General features: G+C 38.2%; 1 long non-coding RNA gene across 1 annotated transcript in view; it reads left to right on the top strand.

The window, feature by feature from the left end:
• The first annotated feature begins 11,093 nt into the window (after positions 1-11,093).
• Positions 11,094-13,114, top strand: part of LOC107758271 (uncharacterized) — a 15,134-nt gene continuing 13,113 nt past the window's right edge. Inside the window, exon 1 of the long non-coding RNA XR_001642006.1 lies at positions 11,094-11,104. This is a non-coding gene — a long non-coding RNA (uncharacterized LOC107758271). The remainder of the gene's footprint in view (positions 11,105-13,114) is intronic.

The following is a 13,114-nucleotide window of genomic DNA, read 5'->3' as shown; positions in this document are numbered from 1 at the left end:
GGTTTAGATGGTTTATTTTCATTTTTATGTTCTTCTTGGACCTTTTACATAATTTGAGGTGTGTGAGTTTTGGCTTATATGCTACTGCACATTTATATATGCATCACACAATAATCTCAATACCCTGCATAGTCTTAATTTGATCACAAAAGTGATTAAATATACAAAGCACTGCACTGCACATGCTGGTAACAACTGAATGATATGTAACTCCAGATGTGATATGTGTGGTCAAAGCTTTAATACACAAATATAGCTGCAAGCAGCAATTAAGGGGTCAAGCACAGCAGGATAAACAGAACAAAATAAGGAGCTAGGCAAGCATGGCAAGGAGAATCATACAAGTTAAAAAAAATAAAATAATTGAAGACATTTGTTAATGATTTTAAGAAAAATCATTGACAACCCATAAATATGATAACTTGTTTTGTTTGAAAAAGTATGTTTTTGACCTAAATCAAAATGGCTGACAGACAAAATTACCGACCATTGAAAACCATACAGTATACAACTGGATTCTGTAGGACACAGGGAATAGAAAAAAGGTTACATTCATGGCCATCAGACAAAATTCAAAAAGGCTGTAAGCATATTTGTAAATTTTGTTATAGCTTTTGACCACTAGGTCAAAGATATAAAACTTCATAGGTTGCTTCAGGACATGGGATGTGTTCGGAATGGCACACTAGCTTACCTACTGCTTACTGTTTACTGCCCAGTACACAGCACATACTGGCTATTATTTTTTTAAGAGTAGTGTGTGAAACCGTATGCAATAAGCAACAAATAATGTTTCAGAGTAGTATGCTACAGTGGTGTCGCATGGTAAACACTGAACATTATTAATTCAGCACAGCTGTCAAGACTGTTACTTTACAAATAAATGTGCTAACAACATGCCTTATTCTCATACCATATATAACTGTGATGTTCTGCAAAACTCTTCTCAACATAGTCCATAGCAACAACAAAAATGTATCTTGGCTCCATATAGCGGTTATTTTAAGAAAAACCCTGGTATTTTGAGCAGTAAGATTATATAAAATATAAAATTAAATTATACAAGTAGCCTATATAAAATTACAAAATAAGCATTCATCAATCAGTTACACTAAAATAGCAGTATTTTCTTTAGCAATAGGCTATAAGTGTAAATAGTTAGATGGCAGATATGACTTCAGTAGTCTAGTAGGATACATTATAAAATAGTATGCAATAACATATTGAGTGTAAATTATCATATTTATTAATATTATTAAATGGATGCCGCCTTATTGGAACAAAGCAAACCTACCGCTAACTATACCCGAAAAAATCTGTAATATTAAGGAGGTGTTTAATTTCCACTTTTCAAATATGTCCTTTATTTTTATTGAAAATATGCCTTTTCAATATGATATGAAATGTGTAGTGGACAGCCTAGTTTATGGCAGGGCCCCTATCTGACCACAATAGTGGACAAAGGTTTGCTACATTTTGATTGGACCTTGGTGAACTACCAAAAGCAAACTGTCCAACACCATCAGATAAAGATGCCAGGACAACAGCCAGACAGTCTTAGGCTGATGATACACGGGGCAACTTTTTGAACAATGTTGCCGGGCAACTTTCGTTAATGTTGCAGTCAACGGGCAACCAGGTACAAGAGACGCTGTTCCTCAGGCTGAAATGTGTGCGCGCGGCGCGCTCCAAAACGGACAAACAAATTGGTAACACTTTAGAATAGGGGTCCAGAATAATGCATTAGTTAAGCATTAATTAATGGTTAACTTGTTCACAATTAAGCATTAGTTGAGCTTAATTGTGAACAAGTTACCGCCCCCCACCCCCACACACACACACACACACTCTGATGGATACAGCCAATCACAGCACTAAAATGGAGAAATGCCGATTTGCAATCTCCTCCTCATCGGAAAGGGATAAACGTACCTTCCCAAAAGACACTCCTTGTTCTGAGTCTGAACTCCTTGTTTTGAGTCCCGAAATGGAAGGGACACTAACAGATCAACAATATCAATGCAGCCATATCACCTTGCAGCCCAAGATTGGTTACCCACTGAAGCTAAGCAGGGTTGAGCCTGGTCAGTACCTGGATGGGAGACCTCCTGGGAAAACTAGGTTGCTGCTGGAAGAGGTGCTAGTGAGGCCAGCAGGGGGTGCTCAACCTGTCATCTATATGGGTCCTAACACCCCAGTATAGTGATGGGTACACTTTACTGTCAAAAAGCACTGTCCTTCGGATGAGACGTTAAACTGAGGTCCTGACTCTCTGTGGTCATTAACAATTCCAGGATGTTATTTGAAAAGAGTAGAGGTGTGACCTCGGCATCCTGGCCAAATTTGCCCATTGGCCTCTGATCATCATGGACTCCTAACCATCCCCATATGTACTAATTGGCTTCATTACTCTGTCTCCTCTCCCCCAATAAGCTGGTGTGTGGTGCGCGTTCTGGTGCACTATGGCTGCCGTCGCATCATCCAGGTGGATGCTGCACACTGGTTGTGGACGAGGAGATACCCCCTCACAATGTAGAGGAGTGCTTAGAAAAACAGAAAAGTGCTATATAAATGTAATGCATTATTATTAATTATTATTATTAAGTTCTGAGTCTCGGTCCTGTAAGGAGAGAGACAAAATAGATAACTCGTTCTGAGTCTCCGGCCTGTTACTGGGAAGGCAGCAACAGAAACAACCCGTCCTGAGTCTTTCGTCCAGAGAGACTGTAGCAGATATCCGTTCTGTGTCTAAATTCCCGAAAGGGGGAGACACTAGCAGATACACTTGTTCTGAGTCTCCCATCCCGAGAGACAGAAACATCAATGCTCTGAGCCTCTGGCCCATGCAGGAAGAGGAAATAACAGAGAGGCAGCAACAGATACGACCACGTTCTGAGCCTCCGGGAGAGAGAGATATTCTACATTTAGAGTCTTCGACCAGCGAGACAACAACAGATGCAGCACGTCTCCATCCTAGGGAGACCAAGTGGATTTACTAAGTTCTGAGTCTCTAGCCCAGAGAGGCAGAATACATACAGACATTTGCAACAAGGTTAAGCTCCGGCGAGCAAATCTTCACTTCATGGTACTTTGGCTTGCGTGTTCCAGGCATGGACCTTCTGCACCAACTGGGCCACATCTGTGTGTTCCAGATTTTAGAACCTTTTGATGCTCCAGGAGATCGGCATCCTACAGTGCTTCGTGTTCAAGACTATTGAATCCAACCACAGAGAATGTAACTATCACTTATCCAAACCTCTTCTAGAGACCTTGGCATTGTTGTATATTATCAGTATATGATTGTCTAATTTACATTAGATATTATATAGCTGATTGCAGTTGATAACAAATGAAGAGTTTGATTCCAAAACGCGATAAACACAATTTTTTTAAAATTGAGTTTCCGCCAAAATCAGTATTGTATGTGGTCGGTATTGAAAAGTCTTTTTAATTTTTAAATTAAATATTTTAATGATGTTGTCATTTGCACGTTTTAAGCCAGGGCTGTCCAAACTCGGTCCTGGAGGGCAGGTGTCCTGCAAAGTTTAGCTCCAACCCTAATTAAACACACCTGAACCAGCTAAACAAGCTCTTACTAGGCATAGAAACTTCCAGTCCGGTGTGTTGAGGCAAGTTGGAGCTAAACTCTGCAAGTCACCGGCCCTCCAGGACTGAGTTTGGACAGCCCTGCTCTAGACAGTAATGGCGGCGTTTCCTCATCTATTTTGTACTTTTTGATCAAGAAACAAACTTAGGGCTGCATGATAAATCGCATGTGATTGTCATGCACATCTCGTCAGTAAAGCCGGTTCTGTGATTAATAGTAAATCTCCATCACATGCTTTCAAATGGAGCGGCATTTAATACACAGAGCCGTAGATCACTGCTATATCGCATTCATAATCGCAGATGAGCCACATTTGATTATGAATGCGATATTGCGTAGCTTGTCAGTGTAAGTGTTTTTATTAATGCCATTAATGTTTTTGTTAATACAGCGTATAGCACTAGTCAACTAAATGAATGTAACATGGAAAAGATGAATGCACTTTTGGAAGTTGAATGTAAGGGAAATGTAATTTTGGAATTTCTGTGGTCTAATGTGATATTGTTGTTCATGTTCTTGTTCATGATGAAATTTTCTTTTATTGTTGTAATTAATTTATAGCATTAACAAGATGACCCGTTGAATTCATTTTGAGAGCGATGACTGATTGAATGTATTTTTAGTCCAGTTCCGAGTTCAGAGGCTGTCATTTGTGGATCAACTTACTATGTTGTGTATTTTCAACAGTTTCAATGTGAAAAATAACTTTTATATTGATTCAATGGATTTATTGCATTTTGAAGAAAAAAAAAAGTTTATTGGATTTATTGCATTTTGGGAAAAAATTACATTTTATAATAAATCTTTGAAAATCAAAATCTGGATCTGAATTTTTAATGTTATTATAACCTAAAAATGCTATGTGAAAATTTAAAACAGAAAATAGTGGTTTTCATCTTGCCACTTTCTTGGTAAAGAAAAGACATTGTTACTCAAATTAATCAAAATGGATTTATAGTGTTTTGGAACCCAACTCTTCAAATAATCTTTCACTTATTTGTTTTATGCATAATAAGGTTCTTCACCGTATTTTAGTAGGAATTGTATGGTAGTATGCCATTCCAAACACAGCTTCTTTACTGATTTCAGTGTACCTGAGTTATATTTAGCAGATTATGGCAAATGTAGTAGGTCATCTGGGTATTCCATGCATATAGAAGGTCTGCATACTATGCACAGTATACATACTGGATACTGCAGAAATAGAGTAATATGATAGTATGGCTTTCCGAACACAGCAATGGTCTGAAGATAAACTGATTCAATATTCATGAAAATATTAGCAACGGTCAAGGAGTAGTTTGAAAAAGTAGGTTTCTTGGAATATTTAAAAGTGAAGTTTTGAAAAAGCAAGAAGAAGAAGAAGAATAAAACAATGGGTACAATAGGTGCAACTTCGGTGCTTGGCCCCTACAAATGATGAACTCTTTCCCCACAACTGGCACAATTTATGTGACAATGTTCTACAATCTACTCCTCATCTTCTTCTTTTTAAAAAAAAAAGAGGCTCTGTCTTACTTTTGACAAATTGCATATTCAGATATTCAAAAAACAACTTGGCTGGCAACTTAAAAAAATGGTGATGGGATAAAAGTTAAGCAAACGATAGAAGTACATCCTTGGCAAAGACAGAACAACAATAGATTGTTCAAGAAACAAAAAATAGCGATCTGCAATTTTTTTCTGGCAAAATTGAAGTCAAGTAACTCACATAGCAGGGCATGTTTAATCTGTCATCCGTCAAAGTTAGTGCTCATTTCCTGCCAACAAAGATTAAAGTACTTTTAGTGAAGTAAAGTGCTATCTATTTCATGCTGAGGATTCTGGGGCAGGCTGATTACTGATATAGTAGAGGCAGAACAACCACAGCTCTAATGGTTCTCAAACCTGACAAACAAATATATATAATCCACATATTGGTTATGTCCGTTTTTTCGGACATAACCAACTGTGTTTATATGTAATCATTGTGTGTTTTTGATAGTATTGGTGAATCAAACGCAAAAAATAGCTTAGTCCAGTAATCAGGCCATGTTTGACAAGGCTTTAAAGCACATGCAAATAATGTATTTTTGTGATTGCGAATAAGAGCTCCACCTTCTAGACATCTCTATGCTCTTAAGTGGTCTATCTTCTCTGACTGGTGCGCAGTCCGGAACTAGGATCCCTTATCTTGTGACATTGTTTTAATATTATCCTTCCTGCAAGAGCTGCTGGATAAGGGGCACACACCTTCCACGCTCAAGCTATATGTGGCAGCCATCACAGTGAATCATGCTATCGTGGCCGGCCAATTGGTTGGAAGGAACGACTTCGTCTTAAGGTTTTTGAGGGGGACCAGGAGGCTGAATCTGCTTTGTCCCCATACCGTTCCTACCTGGGACTTGTCCACAGTACTCAATGCTCGTCGAGACCCTCTATTTGAGCCACTGCAGTCAGAACACCCTTTTGCTTAAGATTATCCTCCTTCTGGCTTTAGCGTCAGTCAAGCGAGAGGGTGATCTGCAAGTGCTCTCTGTGAGCACATCCTGCCTTGAGTTTGGGTTGAATGACTGCAAGGTCAACCTCATGCCGAGACATGGCTATGTGCCTAAGGTGTTCTCAGTTTAGTCTGCTCACGGGTAATCACTGTTTTTGTCTGCTTAACCGGTCTCTTACTATAGTGAGTATCTGGTCTTTTTAGGGTATTGGCCCCAAGGACTCCGGTCTCATGGCCTGAACCTCACCATTTTTGGATGAGTTGTAGCTCTGTCCATGCACCCTACTAAGGCCTTTACCCTTGAGTCCTCCAAGGCAGGGCTTGTAGAATGGTTTCCATTCGGCACTTGAAGAACTGTGCTAATTGGATTTCATTCCCCAAAGTGTCATCTAAACTGTCACAATGTGAGTGAACCATATCGATAAGGGAATGTCTCGGTTACTGATGTAACCTTGGTTCACTAAGATAAAAGGAACAAGCATTGCATAGCTGGCCGTGCTACCACAACATGCTCCGCCCATTACATAAAGCCCACTATAGTAGTCACAATTTCAAAAATGATTTTTGAACGATTAATCGTGATTCATCGCATCCAAAAAAAAGTTTTTTTTTTGTTTATATAATTCATATAATTTATATTATAAATAAATATATTTAATATATAAACATAACATATTTTTCTGAAATATATACATGCATGTGTGTGTATTTATATATACATAATAAATATACACAACACACATACATATATGTAAACAAAAACCTTTATTTTGGATGCGATTAATTGCGATTGATCATTTGACAGCACTAATAAATATACACAGTACACACACATATATTATGTACACAAAAACTTTTATTTTGGAAGCAATTAATTGCGATTTATCGTTGCCAGGCACTAAAATAGTTCCCTTTCATGGGAACTTCGAACTGCGTCCTCTAGGGGTCGCTATGGGGAACGCCTCGTCGTGACCCGTGTCTGAAGCATACATTGAAAAAACACCAACTCGTTGGCCGGCGACAGCCATGACGTCACTACCGGTGCGATTATAGTATAAATAGGCGCCGGGAGCACACATCATTCTCTTCTTCGTCTTCACTGACCGGTCTGTTTGAGTAGTGACGTCATGGCTGTCGCCGGCCAACGAGTTGGTGTTTTTTCAATGTATGCTTCAGACACGGGTCACGACGAGGCGTTCCCCATAGCGACCCCTAAAGGACGCAGTGTTTCGTTCCCTACTCAGGGAACCATGGTTACATAAGTAACCTGAGACGTTATTTTTGCTCATAACTTTGTTTGTCATAACTTTTTTTACTCATAAATGTGTCAGCATATCATGTGTCTACAGATTCCTCGGATAATGATGAATCTGATGAATTCTGATTCTGATACATATTTTGCCAGGATCAGATGAATCACTTGTCCACCATTTTAAAATGTCATCATCAGCATACCCTGAAGGTACCTGACACATTTGAAGACAGCAGCACCTAGTGTTTACAAGATATAAGGATTTAAAAAAAAAATGCTTATAACTTTTGAAAATGTCTGAATTTCACGTTCTTGATGATGCCGATTTAAATTTTTTTGGTTCTGTCTTTTTCCATTTATGTTACGTATGTTTAATAATATGTTTATTTTTGCTATATCAAAATGTTTCAGTGATGTGGTTAACAATGTAGACCCAGCATTGAATTGCTAGATTACTACTCAACTATGTGCTGTTGAAGGATCCTTAGATCCTCACATGCAAATTGTGTGTTGTGTTTTCAATTTTCCTGTTTTTAATTAATTTATAATCATTTATTCACATAATAATTTTATAATCATTAGTCATTCACATTATTTATTACTTGATTATTTTTATTATTTGATTATTTTTTATCATTTATCATTATATTATTTATGTATTTTTATGTTTATTACTTTATTCATTTATTATTTTGTTATGTTTCTATATTTCTTATTAATTATTCCTTGCTTATTCATTTCCATTGATTTTCATTCTCATGCTTGTGGGGTTTCATTAACTGTTTTGTCTGTATGAATAAGAGATAGATAAGATGGAATGTTTATGGAAACCCAAGGTCAAACTGATATTTTCTGATGGGATCAGGCATCCGGGGCTGGATACTAATTATTATCTGGAGAACCGCGGAGACCTGATCGAACATTTTGGCGTAGTCGGCAGGATGGAATAACACAGATCTGTTATCTCCATAAGAGCGGCGTCAGGGTTGTTTCTCGCATGACCAGATGGTGGAATGTCCCAGACCACTGGGCTTCTGACTCTGGGCCGCGAGTGAGGACTAGAGCGACTCCAGCAGGCGTCTTCTCCTGGCTTACCTACTGCAAAGCAGAGTGAATGTGTTCTGTTTTGACATTTCATGAAAATTCAGTACATACTGTGGGAGTAGCTTGGCTACTGGGTCAGATTATATAATTTCTACAGTTATGGAGGAGTCAGAAGTTAAGATAGATGATTTAATTGAAACGCTGACAGAACAACTGAAAGAGCACTTTAAGATCAAAGAGGCAGAACAAGAAATAGTTGCTCAACATAAAATCAGAGTGCAAAGGGGTGGTCTTTGGGAACCTAAAGACATCAAAAAAGCATGGGGTAAAATTCAAAGAATGAAAACCAGAGAATCAAGGTGAATCCCGTGGATTTTTGCCACTTTGTCTACAGTAACTGTAGGAAATGGGAAATGAAACAGCAATTAGACAATCATAACAAAGACAAAGAAATCATGGAGAGAAAGCTGAAGGGGTTACAATATACAGTAGGTGTCAAGAGTTAAAAGCTCAGCTTGAAAATGAACAGAAAACTAAAACAGCTAATGTTCAAGATAAACAAAGGTTTGTTGATCAGAAGCAATTTTCGCTGGTTTTACCAGATTTGAATGCATGTGATACTGGTAGTGACATGACCACAGATTCAGATTCTGACACAGCCAGAATATTACACCAAATACACAACATAATGTTCTTTTTAGCAACGTCATATGACCCCTTTAATGGATCGTGAGGTCAGAGATTCAGATGTTGTGGAGTACAAATATTCACCCCTGACTTCTAAAGAAGTGTATGAGTGGTCAAAGGAGGTAGGAAATGTCAGAAAAGATCCGAGATCAGCTTTAGCTCGATTGGAAGCTCTGAAAGAGATTTTTTGGTAACACTTTCTATGAAGCCCATATTTATAATACATTATAAGGATATAAGGCATTATTCAGAAAAGATCCGAGATCAGCTTTAGCTCGATTGGAAGCTCTGAAAGAGATTTTTTGGTAACACTTTCTATGAAGCCCATATTTATAATACATTATAAGGATATTCTTAAGGCATTATAAGGAATGCATAATGCATTATAAAAAAAACTTATAATATGTTATATCATCTTATAAACAATCATAACAACTATTATAATACATTAAAATACTTACACATTTGTGGTTATAACTTTTAAAATTATGATTATTTATAACACACAATGAACACCATATTAAATCTGCTTTTACATTTATAATGGACTATATGTCTTGACATTGTTTATTTAAGATCTGCACAGTATCTTACTACATCTTGTAAGTGGTTAGGTGTGGAGTATTATTTGAGTGTTCCCTGTGAGGCTAATATAAATTTTGATGTGAGCTAGTTAATAATTTCAACTGAAAAAATGCAATATTTATATGTTAGGTAACATTTTATTTTGATGGTCCTCCTAGTCTATTGACTATAAGCAACTTTGCAACTACATGTCAACTAACTCTCATTCGAGTATTAGGTTAAGCTTAGGGTATGTTGAATGCTGACGTACTTGCAAAGTTACTTATAGTCAGTTTGTCTGTTGGGGAACCATCAAAATAAAGTGTTAGCATATATTTAGCAGACATACTACTAATACTCCAATGACTGCTAGTTGACACGTAGTTGCAGAGTTACTTATCAACAGCTGTCTAAACTCAGCTTGAAAATGAACAGAAAACTAAAACAGCTAATGTTCAAGATGCACAAAGGGTTGCTGATCAGAAGCAAATTACGCCCGTTTTACCAGATTTGAATGCATGTGATACTGGTAGTGACACTGATATGACCACAGATTCAGATTCTGACACAGACACTGATGATTGTAAAGGGGCAACAGCAAAGCTTAGTCCACTGAGAATTAACATCAAGAAGGGGAAAAAGCGGACTGAAGTTTATCTTCAGAAAACGAAAGAAAGGAATGTGTTAATGGATCGTGAGATCAGAGATTCAGATGTTGTGCAGTACAAATATTCACCCCCGACTTCTAAAGAAGTGTATGAGTGGTCAAAGGAGGTAGGAAATGTCAGAAAAGATCCGAGATCAGCTTTAGCTCGATTGGAAGCTCTGAAAGAGTTTTTTTCTCTGTCGGTCAGAGATGGGTTCAGCATAGTCTCAGTCAATCTGTCATCAGCAGACAGGAAAAGTTTGAAAGAAGCTCTTGGTGAAATTTTAAGTTGTGAATGGCTGACTGATGACAGAGCTGAGAAAGAAGGATGGAAAAAACTTAAGGCTTGGTGTAGAAAAGCACAACAGCAAACATTAGATTGGAATGAAATCACAAGATGTAAACAAAAGACAGATGAAAGTGTTGAGGATTACACTGAACAATTGTGTGAGAACTTTTCACTTTACTCTGGCTTGGATGTGGGCTGTGAGCCATCAAGTTTTATCAATATTCCAGGCAAAGTAGGACCTTTCCTATCAGTTTGGCTGAATGGGTTCATTCCTGAAATTAGGAAAGGCGTGTGTAACAGGAAGGAGGGCTTAGGCTTCCCTACTGACACCAATCTTACTGTTGAAGAATTGCTAATTACTGCAAGAGATGTGGCACAAGCAGAAAACCAAGCTTCAAAGTTAGTGTGTGTTTTGACTGCAGATCCTAACAGCTCTAACAACATTCTGAGAAAATCTGCAGCAGTGCCCAAAGCAAACCAAGCAAACCAAATGTTCAGGGCAAGCCAAATTTTAAAGTCAGATGCCTGTTGAAAATGTGGCAAGGGTGGTCACTGTGTAAAATATTGCAAAGTTAGAAATAGATCACAAAGTCAAAGATTTGGACTATGCAAATCCTCAACCTCTCCCTCCTTCAGACCCGGTCTCTCAGTTTGGTCAGCTTCCGCTTGAAACACAGCAGAGGTTGCTGAGCACTGTCTCAGCAGCCCCAGCGGCTGCGGAGGCAGACACACAACAATCCCAGGGAAACTACTGCAGTATGGGTGGGTAATGTTACTCAGCCATTATTGGGAATGGATGTACTGATGAATTTAAATTCAGATTTGCAATTCAGAGACGGGAAAGTCACATGGCAGTTGAGAACATTAGTTAGCACTGATGTGCAATCACACCCAATTTGGGCAAATAACAAAACTGATTGTGGAAACATCATTGTACGCCCTCTAAAAACGCTGGGTTATTTTTCAACCCAAATGCTGGGTTGATTTGACCCAATTTGGGTTTATAATCAGTAACCCAACTGCACTTGGTTGAGAATGTGGATGTGAAAGAGAGCATGCTTGGGTGTCCCAAGTTCAAACTCAAATTATTCTCTGTGTGCCGATACCACTCCGCCTGTCCGTGATTGCAGCGTCCATGACAGTAATATATGTGAAAAACAGAAGAAACCTAATCGAATTTGAGAGGAGAGAGAACTTTGAAACATATTGTGGCAAAGAGTGCATTCTTTTAAAACTTGACTGGTGACTGTGGTGAGCGGGAACTAAAACCTGAAAAAACGGCACCTGAAACAAGCCTGTCTGTGCTTGTGGAATTTATGACAAGAATATAAATGGAAAACAGAGGAAAAGTAATAAAAACTTTGCCAGGATCAGATTAATCACTTTTCCACCATTTTGAAATTTCATAATTTGGAACTTTGAAAATGGCTGCAGCAACATTTTATTTTAATACTGGAGGATAAGTCTTGGCCTTGAGATCCTATGTTGAGGGAACAACATAATTTTCTTGTGGCCACAAGTTTAATGCATAAAGTACCTTTGTGATCATAGCAACCTGGGATTATCACAACTTCACATCACGTGGCCACAACATACTGTCATTACCTGAGAAAATGATCTTGTGGTCACAAGTTAATATGCGGTGGCCTCAGCATGCTATGATATTCCTACAAGTTAATATGTCATTGCCATGACAAAACTAAGTGAACCGAACATGTCCCCTCCTGGTCACCTTATATTCACCTGGTTTGCTTCAAACTTCATCAGAATAATGTCAAGACAAGCAGATGTAAAAACGGTGAAGGGATTCTTGATGTCTTAAATGTTGTTGCCATGGCAATGCTTCAAACTTGAATGTTATTCTCCTATGTACTCTTCCAACAGAAATCATGATTTACACCAAACTTTGTCTACATGATTCCAAAACACTGAGGAAACTAAACTGCAAATGTTTTTTGGATATCTTAAGTGGTGTTGCCATGGCAATTTATTAAAGTAATGGCAAAAAAAAGTAAATAGGAATTGCCCTAAAGCCTAATGGCCAGTTTTACTAACAGCTTGTGCCAGCGCAAACCGTCTTTTGGCATTAAAATAGTACTGTCAGGTTTTACTAAAGACGCGCAGTGATGAATTAGCCCTAAAATGGCGTGGACACAGTTTTTTTTTTGCGCCTGACCTTATTGAATATGCATTTCTAGGAGTTTCCGTTTCAGACGCAAAATTTATGGGAGGAGAGTATTCAAATGAATCACGCAACGAGATTCACTAATGTTTGAGCTCGTCAAATTACTGGCATTTGCGCCATTATTTAACGCGCACCCCCCCAAAAAAAAAACATATCCTAAACTATTTTGCACTTGTAATGGATGCAATTGTTTGCTAGGAGAGGCACTGCAGAGAGCGTGTGGTAGAAGGGAGAGGATTTTTTCCACACACATTAATTTATTTTGAATGCCAGAAGAACACATTATCCGAACATATTGTAAGGGAAACAGGTCAATTTAGCTCAAAGGGAATCATTTATGATTTTATAGGGAATTTGGACA

Source organism: Sinocyclocheilus rhinocerous, unplaced genomic scaffold (genome assembly GCF_001515625.1).
Source record: "Sinocyclocheilus rhinocerous isolate Xijiao unplaced genomic scaffold, SAMN03320098_v1.1 scaffold1015, whole genome shotgun sequence".
Classification (NCBI taxonomy): Eukaryota; Metazoa; Chordata; class Actinopteri; order Cypriniformes; family Cyprinidae; genus Sinocyclocheilus; species Sinocyclocheilus rhinocerous.
Note: the sequence above shows the minus strand (reverse complement) of the source record. Positions and strands in the feature narration are given on the sequence as shown.